Source organism: Cydia strobilella, chromosome 1 (genome assembly GCF_947568885.1).
Source record: "Cydia strobilella chromosome 1, ilCydStro3.1, whole genome shotgun sequence".
NCBI classification, from domain to species: domain Eukaryota; kingdom Metazoa; phylum Arthropoda; class Insecta; order Lepidoptera; family Tortricidae; genus Cydia; species Cydia strobilella.
Window position 1 is genome coordinate 11686735 of NC_086041.1, and position 20019 is coordinate 11706753.

Below are 20019 nucleotides of genomic sequence, written 5' to 3' on the forward strand. Positions count from 1 at the left end.
TTATCAGCTTATAATGTAGTCACGATTGAATACCGTAATTAATGGGTACCTATATTACATTGAGAAAATTTTGTTGATTTGGACCTAAACACACATTTTAATCTATATATATAAACGTAAAAGTCCTGACTAACTGACTGACTCACTTAAATCAACGCCCAGCCCAAACCGTTGAACCTAGAGAGCTAAATTTTTCACAATAGATAGCTTTTATGACGTTAGTATCCACTAAGAAGGGGTTTTTCAAAATTCATCCCCTAAGGTGGTGAAAAAGGGGTTGAAAGTTTGTATGGAGATCATAATTTGTTTTGAGTGCGGGACTTGAAACTTTGTATAAAGGCATATTATTAAAATACTAGAGAAGTAATTTCAACGTTTTTGAAAATTCATCCCTTAAGGTGGTGAAAAAGGGGTAGAAAGTTTGTATGGAGGTCAAACATTTTTTTAAGTGCGCGACTTGAATCTTTGCATAAAGGCATGTTATTAGAATACAAGAAAAGTAATTTAAGCGTTTTTAAATATTCATCCCCTAAAAGGGTTAAAAAGGGGTTCAAAGTGAATCTATAACAAATGCTTTGAAACTTCTTAGAAAGGCATTGTATAAGATTCCAAAAAAGTTATTTCAACGTTCTTAAAAATTCAACCCCTAAAGGGGTTAAAAAGGGGATGTAAGTACAGATTTTCTTTTAAGCTAGGAACTTGAAACTTGGTAAAAAGGGCATTATATTAAAATAGACGACTACTTACACCGTTTTTGAAAAGTTTGTATTAATAGTTTCGGGAGCGAATATTATTTTAATAGTGGACTTGTAAATCTTCTAAGAGGGTCGAGAGGGATTATATCGGGAACAATTTTTTTCAGTTAGGGTCTTGAAACTTCGTAGTTTGTGAAAGACAAATTTCATGCGTTGTATAATTATTAACAAATGATTAACCGTCCCTACTGATATCTTTTGCTGCATAATGTTCTATATTATGCTCATGTAGAATATATAACCACCAACATACAAATCCACGCGTACGAAGTCGCGGGCAAAAGCTATATGTAATATGGGTATTGAACATGATTAGGTATAAAGTATAAACCGATTTACCTACCTCAACAATCTAGGTAGGTACCATCCCACTATGTAGTTAGCTAGTGTTAAATGCAACATTTATTGAATAATACCACCTGTAGTGTATATATAGTCCACACATCGCACCGTGTGAATTCCAAAATCAGTAGCAAATCTGAATAACGACCTTCAGCATTTAAAACAAAAACGCCTTGACATGACTATTTCACTATCAATGGATATTACGAAATTCGACCTTTGTATTTTTACGCGACTGCGTGCTAAAAGTAAAATAATGATTTTCTAATTATGGTAATGATGTCTCAGTATTCATTATCAGATGTTGTGCTGATACTTTTGTGGTATTTTAAATGTTTTTTTTTATAATTTTAAAAGGCTTTATTAAGTTCAAAGACATTTTTATTATATTTAATGTAAGCAACCACGATAAAAACCCTCGAATATTTTTTTTATTAAACTTTCAATTAAACTTGCTTTCTATAAGTTGCAACAATATTTGAACCTTAACCTAGGTGGGAATATTAAGCCAAAATTTTTACTTAAGTACCTACTGTTTAGTTAAATAATATTGCAAAACATAGATAAGTAAAGAGTGAGTACTTAAGAGGAAAGGGACGATCTATTCTCCATACAAACGTAGTCCTCATTTTCCTCCCTGGATATTGACATTATGGAAAATATTCTTACAGAATTTTATGTATTTTAGTCATTGCTATGTCAAACGGTCGTTGATTTTTATCGTTTTTTTTTAATTATTATAAAAGTTAGGAGCAAAATACAAAATTTTAAATGCTCTAACTCTTACAATAATGAAAAAATCCAAAAAAAAACAAGCGGTCAAGGCATAGCTATGATTGAAATACATCAAATTGTGTAAAAATATTATCAATAATGTTATCCATAGAGGAAAATGGGGACTACGTTAGTATGGAAAGGCGGTTTCGGGGCGGTCGTCGTCCTCTTTCGTCGTAATAAAGAATTATTTCATTTAAAGGTTTACATGTAGGTACTGTACTTACAAATATTATTCATTAACTTACCCGTCCAGTTACAAATGTATACAAGTACAGTTACAAATATTATTCATTAACTTACCCCTCTTATTATCCATGTTTGGGGTGAAAGCAATACTGTTTTGATAGTTCTTTTCATTTAAATCATCTGGGTCACGTAAACAATATCGATTGTACTGCAATCCAAATATTTGACAACATAATATCGACGGTGGAAATTTCAAATGTCGTAAGAGACATATGGCCGTATGTCCCTTACGACATTTGAAATTTCCACCGTCGATATGATTTCGACACATTGAGCAAGTAGATTTAGATAATAAACATTTATCTACTTGCATTTATACAAAAATAGTGAATGCAACTTACATAACACTTTCATTTATGTAATAATTATGATCTTTGGAGAAAGATTTATCTCACGACTTTGACACATTTTTTTTTTTAAACGGTTTTACAGAAATGAGTTGTCCATACTAAATAAATTATACCTACTCACGAATACTTAAGACCCGTTCAGTTAAAATAATATATTTTTATTATACAACAAATTTTTACTATTTTATTAGCTTTTTCAGGGCAAGTTACTTCTTATAAAAACGGTTGGATTAAAAAAAACTGTTCTACTGTATGTATGTATGCATGTACCTATTATAGATAGAAAGCAGTGTGTGATTTTGATCAAGAGTTCAAAATATAGGTTGTTTTGGGAACTATGTCAGAATACAGAATAGAACAAAATATCCAAGTGAGAATACTGGCTGGTTATATAAGGCGTTATGTTATGGCGTGCGACCTCCTTTGTTGCTGCATTTGGGACGCTTCTGATTAACTCAGATTAAGAGTTACGCGATCATCCAATAATCATGTGATTTGCTATTGTTTTACCAATTCGTGATTGATGAGAAGTGTCTAATCAGTAAAAAGTTGCTAATATTTACAGCCTTGTAAGGAACTAAATTTGAAATAGATTCACGTAACACACTGATTCACTTAAGAGCCATTTCCGATTAGGTAGTACTACCTACCCTGAGTTGATCTGTATAAGTTACCCGTATTAAATTAAATACCTATTATAATATAAACCCATAGTAAAGTTAATACGAAAGATAAGGTAAGGTAAGGTAAGATAAGGTAATGTAGTGGTAAGATTTTCCTTATTTGTGGGCTTCTTAGGCTGCTATTTACTAATACTTCTAACATTATTTATAAAGGAAATCGGAAAGAAAGAATTGCGACTTCAGTGGCGTTACTACTGCAGCGTTGCTAGTGCAGCCTTGCAGCGTCGGGAAATGGGCGATCAAGACATTTGACAGTGACTCAGTTTTCATTAATAAATTGAGTTGCTGACGTTGTCGCAGAACTCCGTTGATTCCGTCATCCAAATGTAATCTCAAAGGTTAGTTTTATAATTTCGCTGCGAACGAATAGTCCAAAGTTCAAAGTGTTTTTATTTGTGAGTATATGTCAAACTGATACTCATAAATAAAAACACTTTGAACTTTGGACTATTCGCGATAAAAGCTAGCACAAATATCTTCTGTTAGCTAAAATTGGCGGAGTACGAAATATAACAAGTAAGTAATACTTGGTTTACGGCGAAGGAAAAACATCCCAAGGAAAAGTTCAGATACAATTCTGTAGCTAGTGATGATGCGATTTTTTTTATTTAGGTAACTGACATGCAAATAAATTCCCGAATAAACCGCGGAAGCGCAATCTTGTTATTCTCAACATACCACACGTATCACCAATAATGTCAGCTTTATTACAATGACGTAAAGTAAGTGCAACAACCGCCAGCCAGTTTCGGCCTAATGTCAGGGTCGCCGTAAATGTCAGTATTGACGAGTGACGTGGGAACGAAATGGTCACTTCACTTGTTACTTGTTACACATTTAATACGCCTGTAATGTCCCGTGAAGTGATGACGATAAGGTTTGAGGTCAACAGTTAGTGGGAAACACTTGCTTGTTAGATTTGCTTCAATGTTCGTTGTTTTATTTCGACCAACAAATATTATACAAAAGTGACAGGCAATAATTGCTGTGTGAAGTGATTATAAATAAGCGTAAATATTGTGTTTTAGTTAGCGACAAAAATAGGGTAGATATCGTGAACATAACAGGGAACTAATGCGCATAATAAGTGTTGTGCTGATATCTCATGATGACATTGCAAATTTTGCTACTTTATGTCGATGCAGGAAGTTTCAAGAGTGATCACTGATCAGGGATATTACATTTTCAAAACTACCTCATAGGTTTACTTGTTTTGTAAGCATACGGATTACACAAAATGTAGGTATCTAAGTACTTGAAGGAATGCACAGAAGTGGGCAGTGAGAAAACTAACACTCAAATTGTCGGCCTTATTAGACAAAGGTCAATAAAATATAACTAGTGCGAGGCGAGTCGTTACGTCACGATATGCCACATGGGAAGATGGCCTTTGCAAGTGGATTATCGGTAGCGTTGGCAAATTAAGTAAAATAGTGCGTGTTCGAAAATATAAAACATGCAATACTTACTTTGACTTCGAGGAATTTGATTATTTGACTTCCCCTGCCGGGCTAGCACATGATTGGCGCGAGAGTATCTCGCCGCGACATAGACTACCCTCTTTAATTCATACAGTTAGCAAAAGACGGGTAGTCTATCTCGCGGCGAGATACTGTCGCGTCAATCATGTGCTTGGCCTACTGTTAGTTTAATCCATATGTATATAATAAGGTTCTGATAATTAACTGTATATTATTTACAGAGAGACCTAGACAGAGGCGTGCATTTGTCCTTTACGCTTTAAGTACAGTAGAGAACCCTCAGTTCATTCATTCTTCATACATATTAGCGGATGAACCAGGGCGCCGGCCTGCTACTTGGTGGTCCACCGTGTCAAAGGATTTAGAACGAGCCCAATTAAATCCACAGACAACCCAGGACAGACGGTCCTGGCGCATGAGAACGAGGAGAGCCGATCCCAAATAATGGGATAAAGGCAAAGACGAAGAAGAAGAAGAAGAAGAAGACATACCTATTAGCGGATGAAAACGCGGATAGTTACAGGAGTTATATAAATCTTCCTTAGTTAAGTTTGTTTAGAAAATAGGCAAGTTCAGATGAGATATCTCTATTTCAACTGTCTGGCCGTGACATAAAATACGAAATATTATGTAAGGAAAAGATTAATGAAAATTGTATTAAAAAAATAGGTACATAAGTGAGAAATAACATTTAACTTATACAAATATGAACTACCATCGCGCTACATTCATGTGCTGTCCCTACCCATCTCAATAGTAACCATTACGTCCTTGAACTTTTTCTTCGGCAACAACAGTTTAGCGGCTACAGTACATACACACCGACATACATACGGACACGCCATTGTCTCATACGATGGTATCGCTTAATGGAGGGTTTGGAGAGATTTACTATCGCATATGAGAATGGTTTCATTTACTGCGGGTATAAAACAGACCTTTTGAAAAACAAGTCGATTGTGCGAATTTTATGTAGTCAATATATTTTTTGCGTGTACCTATTCTATAATTGGTTTCACTAGAAATATTACAAACGTACTTAAAAAATTGTCATATGATTAGGTCTATAAATTGTATATGCAGTGGTCAATCACAATGAAAAAATCAACGATGATCATCAACTCTGGCTATGGTGGGACTCGAACCCACATCTTTGGATTGCCGGTCCAACGCATTAGGTACCCATTTTGCCAGCTAACCATCCGTCGTTCACCGCCAATTTATCCATTGCAATTGCAACTGTGACACTACGTCACTAAAAACGTATTGATATATATATTAACATTAATGATTCGCCCCCGAAACCCCCCATATAGCAAATTTCATCGAAATCGTTAGAGCCGTTTCCGAGATCCCCGAAATATATATAATATACAAGAATTGCTCTTTTAAAGGTATACGTTAAGGAAAGTTAGCTTAAACATATTTGATCTATTTAACTAATTTTTCGGAGCAATTAATTATTTATTTATTAAATATTAACTGAAATTGGACCCGGGTATGTCCTTGGACCCGGGTATGTCCTTAAACTACGTCCAAAAGAGAGGTATGGGCACTGTGAATGACATCTCGCTTTGTGTGGTAGGGCACAGGACAGCGGATGTCATTCCAGATCTAGAGCAGAGCCCAACTGGGGAGGTACCTCCACCTTACAGAAAACCGCAGCCAAATAACACTAGACCCTACTAATAGTGTTGTGTTCCTGCCGGTGAGTAAGGTTGCCAGAGCTCGAGGGAGAGGAATGTTAGGGTCGGCAACGCGCATGTAGCTCCTCTGGAGTTGCAGCCGTACGTAGGCTACGGAGACTGCTTAACATCAGGCGGGCCGTATGCTTGTTTGCCACCGTAATGTTTCGAATCCAGCCTTGAGCACTGAAAGCCTACATCACTTTTTAGGGTTCCGTAGATAAAATTGCAAAAAACGGAACCGTTATAGTTTCGTTCGTCCGTCTGTCCGTTTTCTTACGTATTTTAGGTTGAAAGTTTCTTATTTGGAGTATTACCTTAGCTATAAAGTCTTTAAAAGCATGATTGTACCTAATTAGAGTTTTGAATGATTCACGGTTAGTTTCACTAGACTTATATTGACCGGGATATAGACCGTGATTACCTTTTGTATTATTTGTGAGCTCCCGATATTTAGAGCGCTGTCTACACAACTTTGACACCCACCCGCTATCTTCAGTCACCCGTGAACATGATGCATGTAACTGCGTCGAAATATCGGGAGCTCACAAATAATACAAAAGGTAATCACGGTCTATATCCCGGTCAATATAAGTCTAGTGATTGTACCTAAGTATGGAAAAGTAGTTTAATAGGATTTAATATCCTCTAGCGAAAGGCCTCCTCCTACAGCAATCCCTATAAATGTTAATACTTTAAAGTTTTATTGATTAATTTAAAGTTGACAAGTTAGTTATCATATTTAATGGTATTCAGGGTATCACTACATAGTATAAAACAAAGTCGCTGCTGTCTGTCTGTCCCTATGTAAGGTTAGATCTTTTAAACTACGCAACGTATTTTGATGCGGTTTTTTTAATAGATATAGTGATTCAGGAGGAAGGCTTATATGTATAATACATCAGCATTGCACCAGTGCGAAGCCGGGGCGGGTCGCTAGTATAATATATTACCAAGGTGACTCTACCCTTGATTTTAGCGCATGGATTTTGTAGTACTAGTTGTGCAATTACCGCGTTATGTTAGGAATAGGAAGGTTAGGTAGGTAGGTACTTTAAAGTTTTTCATATTATTACAAAATAAAATAACATTATTAAAAACAAACAATTCGAATGTCATATGTCATGTCAAGTTTTGTACATAAAATTAGAGTTAACCTAATTAACACACATTAAACAAATCAACTAGTCTTCCCAGGGTATTCTGCTCAATAAACTACTGACAATGTCGCAATCGCTCCAATTTCAAAGGTTCATTTGGTATTTAAGTCTAGTTCTGAGTTAGGTTGGCCAAATGTACTAGTTGATATTTGATGACCGTTTGAGTGATTGTTATCCATTAATTATACAAATCATTTACATTGTTAATGTGTCCTACCTGTTACCTACTATTTTTATACGTATATTTTCTGGTTATAATTCCAGGTATTACTGAGATATATTAATTGTGTAACTGATGTGATGATTTGCAGGCATAATAGTGGATGACGTTAACAATGCGATAAAACAGATGTCACTTTTAGACACCGTTCAATCAAAAGAACGCTGAGACAGCATACGAGACATACAAAATAATTTTTCTTCAAGCTGAGACGGAGACCATCGCTCGGCTCGGTCAATTATTTCAATCATTTTTCTGATGTCGTTGATATATTTCTTAAACTAGTGGCAATCAATTACTGGCTGAATTAATTACATGTGTTTACAAAATGGATTATCGCAAAATCTAACCACTAAGCTAAACATAACACAGTAACACGAAATCCACATGGCACTCGCAAGTCGCAACACTAAAAACGCCCAGAACCGTTCTCATGATCCTATTGTTGCATGCTTATGTAAATAACAATTAATGATGCTGTATAAGTTGTGTAAGGTGCTCGTAACCGATCATTCTGCAAGAGATGAAGTTGATAAGGGGTTAATTACAATTTAGTTTTAGTTTTTGATGGTTCCGGAGCATAGGTTTCAGGATTTATGGATGAACTTTGTCATACTACTTGCTGGGTAGGTTAGTCGTATGCTTGATCGGGTACTTATTTGATCTCGAAATGGACAAAATATATATTTTTGTAACTGGATGGATTGGGGTGGGTTTTAAGAGAGGACTCTTTAGGGGATTTTATCTAATATCGTATAAGGAAAGCATGAAATAAATACAGATAATTTTGTTATTTTGCTAATTCTATGTGTGTCGATTTTGGGTCGTTCGACACATCAAACAATGCCAGTTGCTTGGAAACCCCATGCTTTGATAAGTACACACTACACTCCCTGCCCTGCCCTGGCCTGCCCGGGTGTAGTGGCACTTTAACTCTACTTTCTACAAATGTTGCCTATTTATAACTTGTTGTCAAAGTTTAATAAATCATGTAGAGGAAAACCTTAAATTTGCTTAATTTGTATTCATCTCATTTAGAAAGATGTGGAGTAATAAGGATGGGAACAATTGTTCAACCAGTTACGCGTAGCTAAGCCATTATAATCTAGTCACAGAGCCATTTCTATTGCAAAACACATTAAGTCATTATTGCATGAGTAAATAAATTAGTAAATACAAACAATTATGTATTACGTTCTGAACTTTTGACTTACCTAAGAATTTGTTTGAAACCGCTTTACAGGCACCAAGATCACAACTGAAATAAAATAAAATGTAAGTGAGATTTGTATTACACCACTTTGCAAAAACAATTAAACATGTAATATCGGCAACTAAAAGTCTTCGGTTACCGCGATAGTTACTCATGAAATAAAACTATAAAACTATGATAATTGTAATGTATAAGTGTATAACTAGCCTTATGAACTGATTTTGCATGTACAACCAGCCTTAAAGTTTATAGTCTGTGATGGTTTATTATATTTAGTATGTAGGTATTTTTACACTTTGTAGTTTTTTCCTCAGTCACCCGTTGACCACGAACGCTGTAAAGGGTTCGAAACGTCGGGATGTATTATAAATCCAATATTCGCGATATAATCTGTTTTCATAGTATTTATTTCATAAGTAACCTATATTTAGTTTTAGTAAGAGGATCTGGAAAACAAAAACCCGTGATTTTACGTATAAAAGTCTTAAGACGTGCATTTTCTGACGTAACTTTCAATACTGTATACTTATTTAAAAGTGTTAAAACCGACCCTAACGATAGACAGCATAGTTAATCGGCTTGAATGTCATAATAAATATTGAAACGTATGCCTATTTAATATAGTTTGTTCCAAGCGTAAATATATAAGTGTTTACCTACTTGTTCCCAGCTGGATGGTAACAAGCACTAAGAATGTGTTACTACCATCTAGAATGCACTTTGACACCGGGCAAATAAATTTGGCCAACAATAGCATCTTCACGACCTTTGCCGCTTCCTCTTACCCAACCCGACATTTCTCTCGGGACTCTAACAAGATAATCTGAAAGGTCTAGTGTCGACACACGACATTAGTGTCGACACTACGCATTGTCTGGAGAAATGTGTCGTCGAGATACCGTGATGAGATATGTACTACTCGTACTTGATCGTTGCATTGGTATCTTTAGTTCTATTGTGAAAGGATAGTCTTTATGTCTGCCAGGAAATAAATATCTGTTATAATTGATATTTACGAAATGCTTTTCAACCATGAATATGAGCTAAGGGTTGATAATGCTTTATGGACCTCCCACGTCGAATGATTGTCCCTATAACAGTTCATATTTATTTTGAGTAGGTACATTTTTTGGAAGTTAATTTTTATTTAGAAATGTAACATTTAAGTTCCGTAAAATCAGGTAACTTTAGTCCACAGCTTACAACTATAGTCCAAATTCAAGTTCCAGTAAAACAAGTATAAATATTTTTCAAATTATATCTAATATAAAATAAACCGGACAAGAGCATGTCGGGCCATGCTCAGTGTAGGGTTCCGTAGCTACCCTTCCGTCTTTTTACTATGAACCCCTATTATGCGATAACTAAAAAACGGCAAAACTGCTCATGTTCGCTACAGTTTTCATTTTAATATTTTTTAAGCTCTATTTGTACGATTTTTTCATATTTTTGTACCCATGGTTCATAAGTGGGGGGGGGGGACACGATTGTTTTTTTTTTTCGAAAATATTCACTTTAAAAAAATCATCGTTGAAGACGCCTATTCGTTTTGAAAGACCTATCCAACAATACACTGTAAGTTTGAAGCAAAAAAAAATTTCACCCCCACCTTACGTGTAGCGGAGGTACCCTAAAAAAATATATTTTTTTAGATTTTATTGTACGACTGTTGGATTTATTGATTTATGTGTCCATGCCCATTGCCTAATTGCAGCTTTCTAGCACTAACGAGCACGGAGCAAAGCCTCAGATAGACAGACGGATGGACATGGCGAAACTATAGGGATTCCTAGGAACCTGAGTGGGAGTGAGTTATAGCTTTTTTTTTTCAGAATCAACTCCCGCGGGAACTAAAGTGTCTTAAACGGTTCACTTTTCTGTCTCTAAGCACTGTTACTTCTACTATTATTACTACACTTCACTTCACTGTATCACTGTCACTTTGTTTTTGTGGTTTTTGGTTACTGATTTGACGTTTGGAACTGTTTGACTCCATTCATACTCCATTGTTTCAGGAAAACACCCCGTTAGATAGTTTGCATTTTAAAAAGCGACATCTAGCGATTAATTCAGTAACTAATTTGGGGTATGTACAATTATGCGGCAATTTTAAATCTCACAAACTTGTATATAACATATGCGATCGTAAAACTCACAGTAGATGGGTAGATGTGAAATGTTTATAGTTACTGCCTTTTGTGATGCCATGTTACACAATGAGCCTTATATACTCGTACCTAACATATTGACAAGCACTGTGTAGTGTTTATATAGTTTACGGAATTGACTATTTTCTGAGTGGAAGCAATAAAATAGGCATTTCACGGCATATTGTCTTTAATAAGATGGTAAAAAGTTAGCTGAAGCCCCTCTTGCATGTAGTAGTGTACAGTTTACAAAAACACGTTAAATAAATAAATTAGCATTGACAACAAATTCTCTTTGATCTTTATGAAAAATTAATTTATTAATGTTGGAATTCATTAAAAATAAGAGTTGGCAAAACTGGATAGTAACGGGTGCCCAACTTCGCCCAAATAAAATAATAATTTTACCAAGAATACGGTCTCCATTGGAATCACAATTAATAAATAGAGATTCATAAAATATTTTTTAAAGTAAAAAACATAAAAAATGTAAAGTAACCAGACTTCTCCACCCGTTCTCAACTTCGCCTAGTATTTTTTTTTACTAAAACTTATTTCAAATCCTAAATGTTGAATGGAATTAAGTACTTACCGGTCATGACACAAGATACTGCAATTATGATTTAATGATAGTGATGGCGAAGTAATGTACAAATTTAAGGTACGTATTTTTGCCAACCTTTCTTTTTAATGAACTGCAACATTGATAACAGGGTTTCTTCAAAAAAACTTCTTATCTAATTAAATAATGAATCTGCTAATTACAAATTTCAAATATGGAACGTCTATCAATACACATTACTTACACAAGCAAAAGGGGCTTTAGCTAAGTTTTTTACCTATACGTATTGAATATATTTGATCCGATAGGATGCCAAGTGTTTTTATTGATTTATTGCAAGTCAAAGTAGTTATGTGAAAGCCACATCACAACCTGTCACTTTGACGAGACGAATAGCCCTTTCGAAGTAATTTACCCCCATTTATCTAAATTAAAATAATTAAATTCAATTAATATATAAACAACTAAGTATCTAGACAAACTTCCTTATTACAAAAAGTAATTTTTAATACAGTTGCTCAAAAAGTGCTACTTTTCGTGGCTGTTTAGCGTGCGGAAAGTTGGTTTTCGCGAACTAGTGCTTTTTACTTTTCCAATTTTTTTAAATTTATACTTGTTCCAATTCATGACTACTTATTGATGAGTGTTAATATTAGTTTCCTTTAAACGTCGTAATCAACATAAAAACGTACTGTTAATGTAAGAATACGAAAAATATGCATATTTCATATTTTATTACTTACCTCTTCATCGTTATAAGTATTATAACACGTTTATTTTTTAATGTTGAAAAACCGTTCTTAATAAGTTGTCTGAATGGAACGGAACGCCTGTCAAAGAAGAGGCGTATTTTCTTACTGCAAGAATGTTTTAAGTTTCCAAAGGCAACATTCGATATTGTTTTTACAAATATACGATACACAAATAATCGTAAATAACGATATTTAGGTAATAATAGTACAATGTTTTAATATTTACTATTGTTTCTGTCTTATAGAACATGCATTTGAAAAAAATATCTTTCATTGAAGTGGGTTCAAATCTATTCTAGTCGAATAAAAGCAAGAAAAACACCTCTTCATAATGTCAATGTCAATGATGTCACAGAATTAATAATATAAAAAGTTTCGAATTCCATTCCTTAATACTTGTTGCTTTTCTTATTTTTTCGCAACTGTATTAAAAATCGTCCTTCGATACACGTGCGGATATGTCATTCTCCACTCGTCCCGAGTCTTGCCACTCGCCTACGGCTCGTGGCAAGATATCTCGGTACTCGTAAAGTAATGACATACTTTCCGCACTAGCATCGAAATGTACTATTATTTTTTTTGGAAAATGTAGGTATGTGCAGTTTTTGAACAGTGCCTGACAATGATGTGTGTAACAGTAATTACAATAAACATTTGCTAAATACACCTGAAATAAACAAAGTAATGAGCTACATTCGAGCACCATTGAGCGATCGAGAATAAATTGCCTCTGCGCATATCAATATGGAAATGAGTCGCACGCGTCTTCCGATGACAATCGAGTGCTTTGTCGAGTCATGCATGCATTACGCATTTCCTTGATACCTACAGTTTTTGTCTCAATTGTCAAGTGTAAGAGTATTAAACCTGATCAAAGCGGTAAACATTAAATCAGTATTTAGACTAGTAAGTCGGGTTTATGTTAAGTATTTAGCATACTATAGGTATACAGGTTAATTATTTATTATACTTGTTTCTTAGCATTAAAGCCTACCAGATTTTTAACACTTCACCCAGTCGGATCTTTAGTAGAATCCAGAAATATACAATATATTTGTGGTTATAAAAAAACATAATATTATTATACATCTCATTATCAGCCGGCCTAGCCAAGGTGACAATCGCTATCGCTACGACAACGAAACGCTTTGCGTCTCTCTATCACTCTTCCATATTAGTCCGACAGTGACAGTTGCCTTTCGATCTCTACGAAGCATAACGTAAGCGATTGGTATGTTGACTACGCGGCGATCTTTCATCTGTGCAGAAGCATCGCTTAAAAATATCTTTACTCGTAATTTAATGCAACAACTATGAATCCATGTTAAGTATAAAGGAATTGTGAATTTGACACGTAATACATACTCTGTGTTTTACAGTGCAACATCTAATTATTTAAGACATTAATCATCATGATCATCTAAAGTCATCGTCTGAGGGTGAAACCGTTGCGTGCGTGGCTAAGAAAGTTGCACACTCGTCGCACGCCGTTTTCAGCGGATTTGATTTGTGTAGCACAAGACAAAAATAACAAATAAACGTTTACCATTTATCCCCTTTAGATGTAAAATGTAAGTTGCTAAGGAATATTAAATATTCCTATAAATTTTATAGGTTTCTTTTAAATCGTTATTTAGCTATTGTTGTTATATTTTTACTATTCATTCGTAAAACAACACGACAGAAACTAAAGAGCGACCTTGTAGTAGTTTTAGTAAACGTAACGTAAATAGTTAATTATCTACCCACAAACAATAATACAACATCTTTGTATGAATATCTTACATAGTTCCTGCACAAGACCGTTCACTCTACTTTAAAAGTCATGGTCAAAGTACTTTCACGCTTGAGGACCATGAAGGGGTGTATGAAACTGGATAAAGCTTTGGATACTCGTAAATCATCCTCGATGGCACATATGTTTACGTATAAAATTTCTTAACCTTTATACTATGTCAGGTAACAATATCGTATTGTGGAAGATTCGTCGAGGTGTAAGTTATTATTTTTATATGTAACTAGCGACCCGCCCCGGCTTCGCACGGGTAGTTCAACTAATTTACACAAAACCTTTACAAATTATACATATAAACCTTCCTCTTGAATCACTCTATCTATTAAAAAAAACCGCATCAAAATCCGTTGCGTAGTTTTAATGATCTAAGCATACATAGGGACAGACATACAGACAGCGGAAAGCGACTGATTTATGTTTTATGTTGTCTATATATGTAGTGATTTAATACACGCATTTATTCTTTGTAGTATTGTTACAAGAATTTGCCATTAATTAAAAATATATTCATAAAAACCCTTTAAAAGGCAATACTGCTTAAATTGGATGCTGATAAGCGATAATGTGTTAACCTACATAAGTACCATTTTGAGAAAAATAATGACGTCTAAAGATTTTTTCGTGGTTTTTGAGTGTTTGTTCTAAAAATTAAACATTTTGTTCAAACTGTTTTATTTGTCAGTTTAAATGCGACGAATACTAGTGATTTATAATTATATAATTCGAAATAAATTTAAATTTATCGTAATAACTAATGAAATGGGATTTCTGCAATAACGAGTTAACCTCTCTTAAGACATTATTGACATTTTAGTATGCGTTCTGCCCATTACTGCAATATGTTAAGTCGCATTAATGCAAAACAGCCAACACGTGTTAACGGATTTGTGTTAACTTTTTTCCTTCTTTTGGAATATCACTAAGGTCATTTTTGCAAAATGAAGTAGAGCGGACCAGCTACAATATGGCATTAAAATCTCATTTTTTATGTTTTTGTGGGTTGACACATTATTGCTTATCAGCATCCCTTTATAACCTTCAGCAAACTCTATAGCATCAAGTTTTGTCTGAAAAAAAAAAGTAAACTGATGTAAATATCTAGGACATTTTTTGCCTAAATTATCTCGACTTGTTGGTTAATTATCATAAATCATAGTACACACTGCTCATATGTCTATAGTAAATAAAATTAACCGTGCTTTAAATGATAGCTATAGTATAGGTAACCGTTTTTATTCGCAATATCCCTTAATTAACATTTGCGGTAGGTACATTATTCACCGCAACGATCTATGTATGTACAAAGACTTGTACCTACGTTCCTAGGCCAGTATTTAGAACTCGTATTATGTCGTTTGCGAAATAGGGGACGCATTAAATACGCATTCATCTCGAACTTGATGTTGTTAGAAGTTAGCTAGAATTCTGCGAAAACCAAGTTAAGTACGCTTATCCAGCTGTAAATTACTAGGCTTTGCTCGGATGGTTAGTTTATTAGGTATTACGTTGTATGACTAAATTATTCTATTATCAGTTCGTCTTGGCTCGGAAACAGTCTTTTTGCGCGAATAAGTTTATTAGGAAGTATTACATTGAACACGTGTCATCATCATCTCTTCCTCGCGTTGTCCCGGCTTTTTGACGCATGGGAGCCTGGGTTCCGCTTGGCAACTAATCCCAAGAATTGACGTAGGCACTACATCGAACACGTCCATAATTCCATCACATCAGAGTCAATTTGCAAAAGTACCCGACATTCGGGAATTACCTGAATACACATTTTTCTGTAGGTTTTTTTTCCGCTCACTTACACATAATTACAGGTCTAGATAGAGCGAAGCGAACACATATATTATCTAATAGCTTAGAGTAACGCGCGTCTTCAATTAGAACCACTGTGAACTAGAATAAAAATAATCTGTTTATATGAAGGCGTGAGTTATATATTTGAACTATTTAAATATGTTAGTTATAAAAACGGATCCAAAATGACTATACATGTAATCGTCTTACGATAGATGTCGCTTTACGCCACCCCAAAGGCGTGTATACATAAGGGAAGGAATGGAAAGATTTGCAAGGTTCTGGTAGGCTTCCGTAGCTCAATTGGTTAAGAGCAACGCACGGATTGCGGAGGTTGCGGGTTCAAATCCTGCCGGAAGTGTAACTTTTTCCATATTGGGAGTATCGCTCGCAGACGTATCTGCATGTTAAAAAATTGATTTTGACTATACATGTTTGCAATAAATACGTAATACGCGATGTTAGTGATATTCAATTAATGGGTACAGGTAACATAAACTATTTATTATGATGTTGAACTTCCATTTTGCAAATGTAATCACTTAGGTATCTATAGTTAATTGCTCTCGTAATTATCGAGAAACATTACATCGTTATATTTGTTATCGAAGGTCTGTGTATTTAATTTTTTGTCACACTAATGTTGTTAATTAATTAGTACAACTTTATGAGGTTACTTCCGCCGTAAGTTCATAATATGTCTAGTTTCTAAACTAGCTTGGTATATTTTGAATATCTTATATTTACATAGATTACATTTGGGTACATAAAATTGATTGCTTGCTCATTTTAGACTATTTTGTCCACATTTTGTCATTATAAATTTAGCTCACTTAATAATTTACTAGCACTCAAAGCTGAGCTGGTAAGCAATTGATTAAAATAAATAGGTACATACATATATTAGTGTGTAGAATTACCAGCTGCAAACAATAATGAGTTGCAAAGACCCTAAGTATTGCAACCTATGGAACCTAGTCAACTTAGCGAGCTGTGCTCGTAGAGTACACCCGTGACCTTCCTTCCAAATTGTCTCGCAGAGTAGAATCTACACAGAGCTTTCACCTTTTATTGGACCACATATCGTTGAATATATATTTACGTATTTAAATAACTACAAAAGCTTTTATTCCATTAAACGATCAATAATTAGCAGATATGTGTACACCTAAGTATGTTGGCTCTTTGTACAAACATATATTTGTAAGTATGTTCTAAAAATCAGACTACAATTTTAATGAACTACAAAAATCAATCAATCTACCTACGTATTTTTCATTCTTCGGAAAATCGTTTTCTCGATCACCTAGATAATAATAGTGTACTTAAACTATATTATAAATTAATTTCCCTGTACTAGATAAAAGTCTTAATCGTGACGTAACAATATATCACACTTTCACTAAGACACACCAATTATTACAAAATTTTAAAAACCGACAGCAATTATTTAACCACGCCTACGATCATCTTTAAAGGTCACTTCAAATAACAATATACTCTATTACTAAACCACACCACATAATTTACAACTAGCTCTTCATTATTGAAATTATTTATGGCCAATTATTTTTCACAATTAAAGTAATAAGTAATGTATATTTACCGTAGCCTGATTCAATCGAGGTGTTTTATTACTGTTGAATTATCTTTGATGATGATAGAATGATGATTAATGGGAATGTTGTAATTTAACATTTACCTTCGGTGTATCAATGTCTTCATTGAGAGGTTTTTATCACTTAGGTGTCTATCAGAGTAACATCCTTATTGCACTTGAAGCGTGAGGATGTTTCCAGCTAAAATTCTAATTGATAAAAATACCCTTGTTGCAGATGATGCACAAGGACCCTTCTCTGATAGAAAACCACATATTTACTAAGTTATAGATATACCTAATCAAGATATATTCTTTTCCCAAAAATCATATTAAAAGAATGGAAGGCCACATATCATTGTCCGCAGTAAGCTCAATAAGGCTTAAGTCGTGGGTATAAAGTATAAACTAATACTTAAATAGTTTAGTCGGTGCTGAACCACAATATATGCCCTTACCCCTTACCCATTACTAGCCAGGGAGCTTAGCAGAGACTAGACTAAAGCAGCTGGCCGGTCTGTTAATATTAGTAGGATAAGCTTATCCTATTATTATTAACTGAGCTCTCAAGATTACAAATTGTTACAAAGCCGTCTGAAGTAAGTAAAGGATAACATCATTCCTACATTCTTCATACGCTAGTCAACCCTCTGAAGTGCTAGAGTACTCTGCAGTGGTTGATGGTGTCGTCCTTTCCCTGGTGGACTCGTCGAACGTTCGCTTACATTCACCGCGGCGCGTTGTTGCACCGGTTCACATTTTATTGTACAAACGCGATCATTCAGATTTAAACAAGTATGCAGCTATGGCGTCATTCACATGAAAATATTATAAAGGCTAATTATGAAATTACCTCACCTCTAACCCCGTAAGAATGTATTTTTCACATAAGTATTACCCATAAAATCTAACTTATGAGAGACAAATCATAATGAAGCAATTATAGGTCTTACATTATATTATTTATATTTTATTTATGGGTGTTTTCTATGTTATAAGTATGTATGTATCTATAATATGTATGTATATCGTCGCCTAGTAGGTACCCATACCAATTTAACCGTAGACAACGTTTTATTTCCGCTAATCGTTTTTAAATAACTCTATCATTATACGCAATACAGTGCACTATGACCTGTGCGTGCTGCAAATTACACTGGACCCCTACACATGTTGACATATTAATGTAATCGTAAATTTGGGAAAGACAGAATTCATGTAAGCGTTACAAAATAAATTGACTAATGGCTGTAGCTCCCTTTGAATGTTATTTGTAATTACAAATTTAGTTAATGCATATAAAGTTTTGAGATTTTACAAAATTCTTATAAATTAGTAATCATGATCATTTCAGTATCGTAAAACCAGCCAAATATAGTAGGGTAAGGTGGTTGGCACTGGATAACCCCATTTTCTAATGCCCGTATCTCGAGTAATAACAGTGATACATATTTGATTTATGAACTACACAGACCACCCCCTAGGCGGTTTTCTGTGATGAACTATAAATTGTAGACATAATTTATTCAAGTTTCATTATTTTATACTTAAAAAAACTAAATTTCAAACGATTTAGTGCCAGTAACGCTTTTAATTAAAAATGGGAATCGACTCACTGTGCAACAGAGCTTTGACCCACTGTCAACCTGATTCAGTCGATCCACTGTCGACCCAGGCCTCAAGTAAAAAATAAATTTAAATTAAAAAAATAAACAATGAGTCAAGATATAAACCAATGCCATATAGGAGTAAGTTACTAAACTAGTTAACAATAAAAAATATAAATGGATTCATACGGTTATGTATTTCTGATAACACATCAGATTTATTTTGCCTTGTATATCCGTCAATTTATTTCCAAATCATCCTAAGGCTTGGCGTGTCAGTAACAGCCAAAATTCCGTGCGACTGTTGACATATTCCAAATTATAATAGGTTGTTATGAGGTTATGATATCAACTTTCAAATGATTTAATAATGCTCAAAGTCTGTAGAAAGGTCAATTATTGTTATGTTATAATGATGTTACGACCCTTTACGACGGTTATGGTAAATTTACTCAATTGAGTGCCTACGTAAACTTTAATAACCGACAATTAATAAGTTAGGAGTTCCGGTTTCGTTGAATGTTGGGTGAAAATAATCAAATAATATGCGAATAATCAGGACTTAGTTCCAGTTATTTTAGGGCCACTTGCGCGTTCTAGGGTTAGCCAACTAATTCGTAGTTAACCTTTTAAACTCGGAGTCAACAGTACAGTTTAACCCTGTATAAACATAATATTGTCTTCGGTTACCGCGACAACGCGACGCGCGGTTTTTTATCGCGATATATATATATATATATATATATCTTTACTTAAAAATAATTGTAGTGTATAACTAGCCTTATGAACCGATTTTGCATGTACAACCAGCCTTAAAGTTTATAGACTATGATTGTTCATTATT

The 20019-nt window shown here is 34.4% G+C and overlaps 1 protein-coding gene across 1 annotated transcript in view; it reads right to left on the minus strand.

The window, feature by feature from the left end:
• Nucleotides 1-8958, minus strand: part of LOC134740988 (mucin-2) — a 65232-nt gene extending 56274 nt beyond the window's left edge. Inside the window, exon 1 of the mRNA XM_063673703.1 lies at nucleotides 8914-8958. The gene's annotated coding sequence lies outside the window, so the exon portion shown is untranslated. The remainder of the gene's footprint in view (nucleotides 1-8913) is intronic.
• Between the last annotated feature and the right edge of the window lie 11061 nt (nucleotides 8959-20019).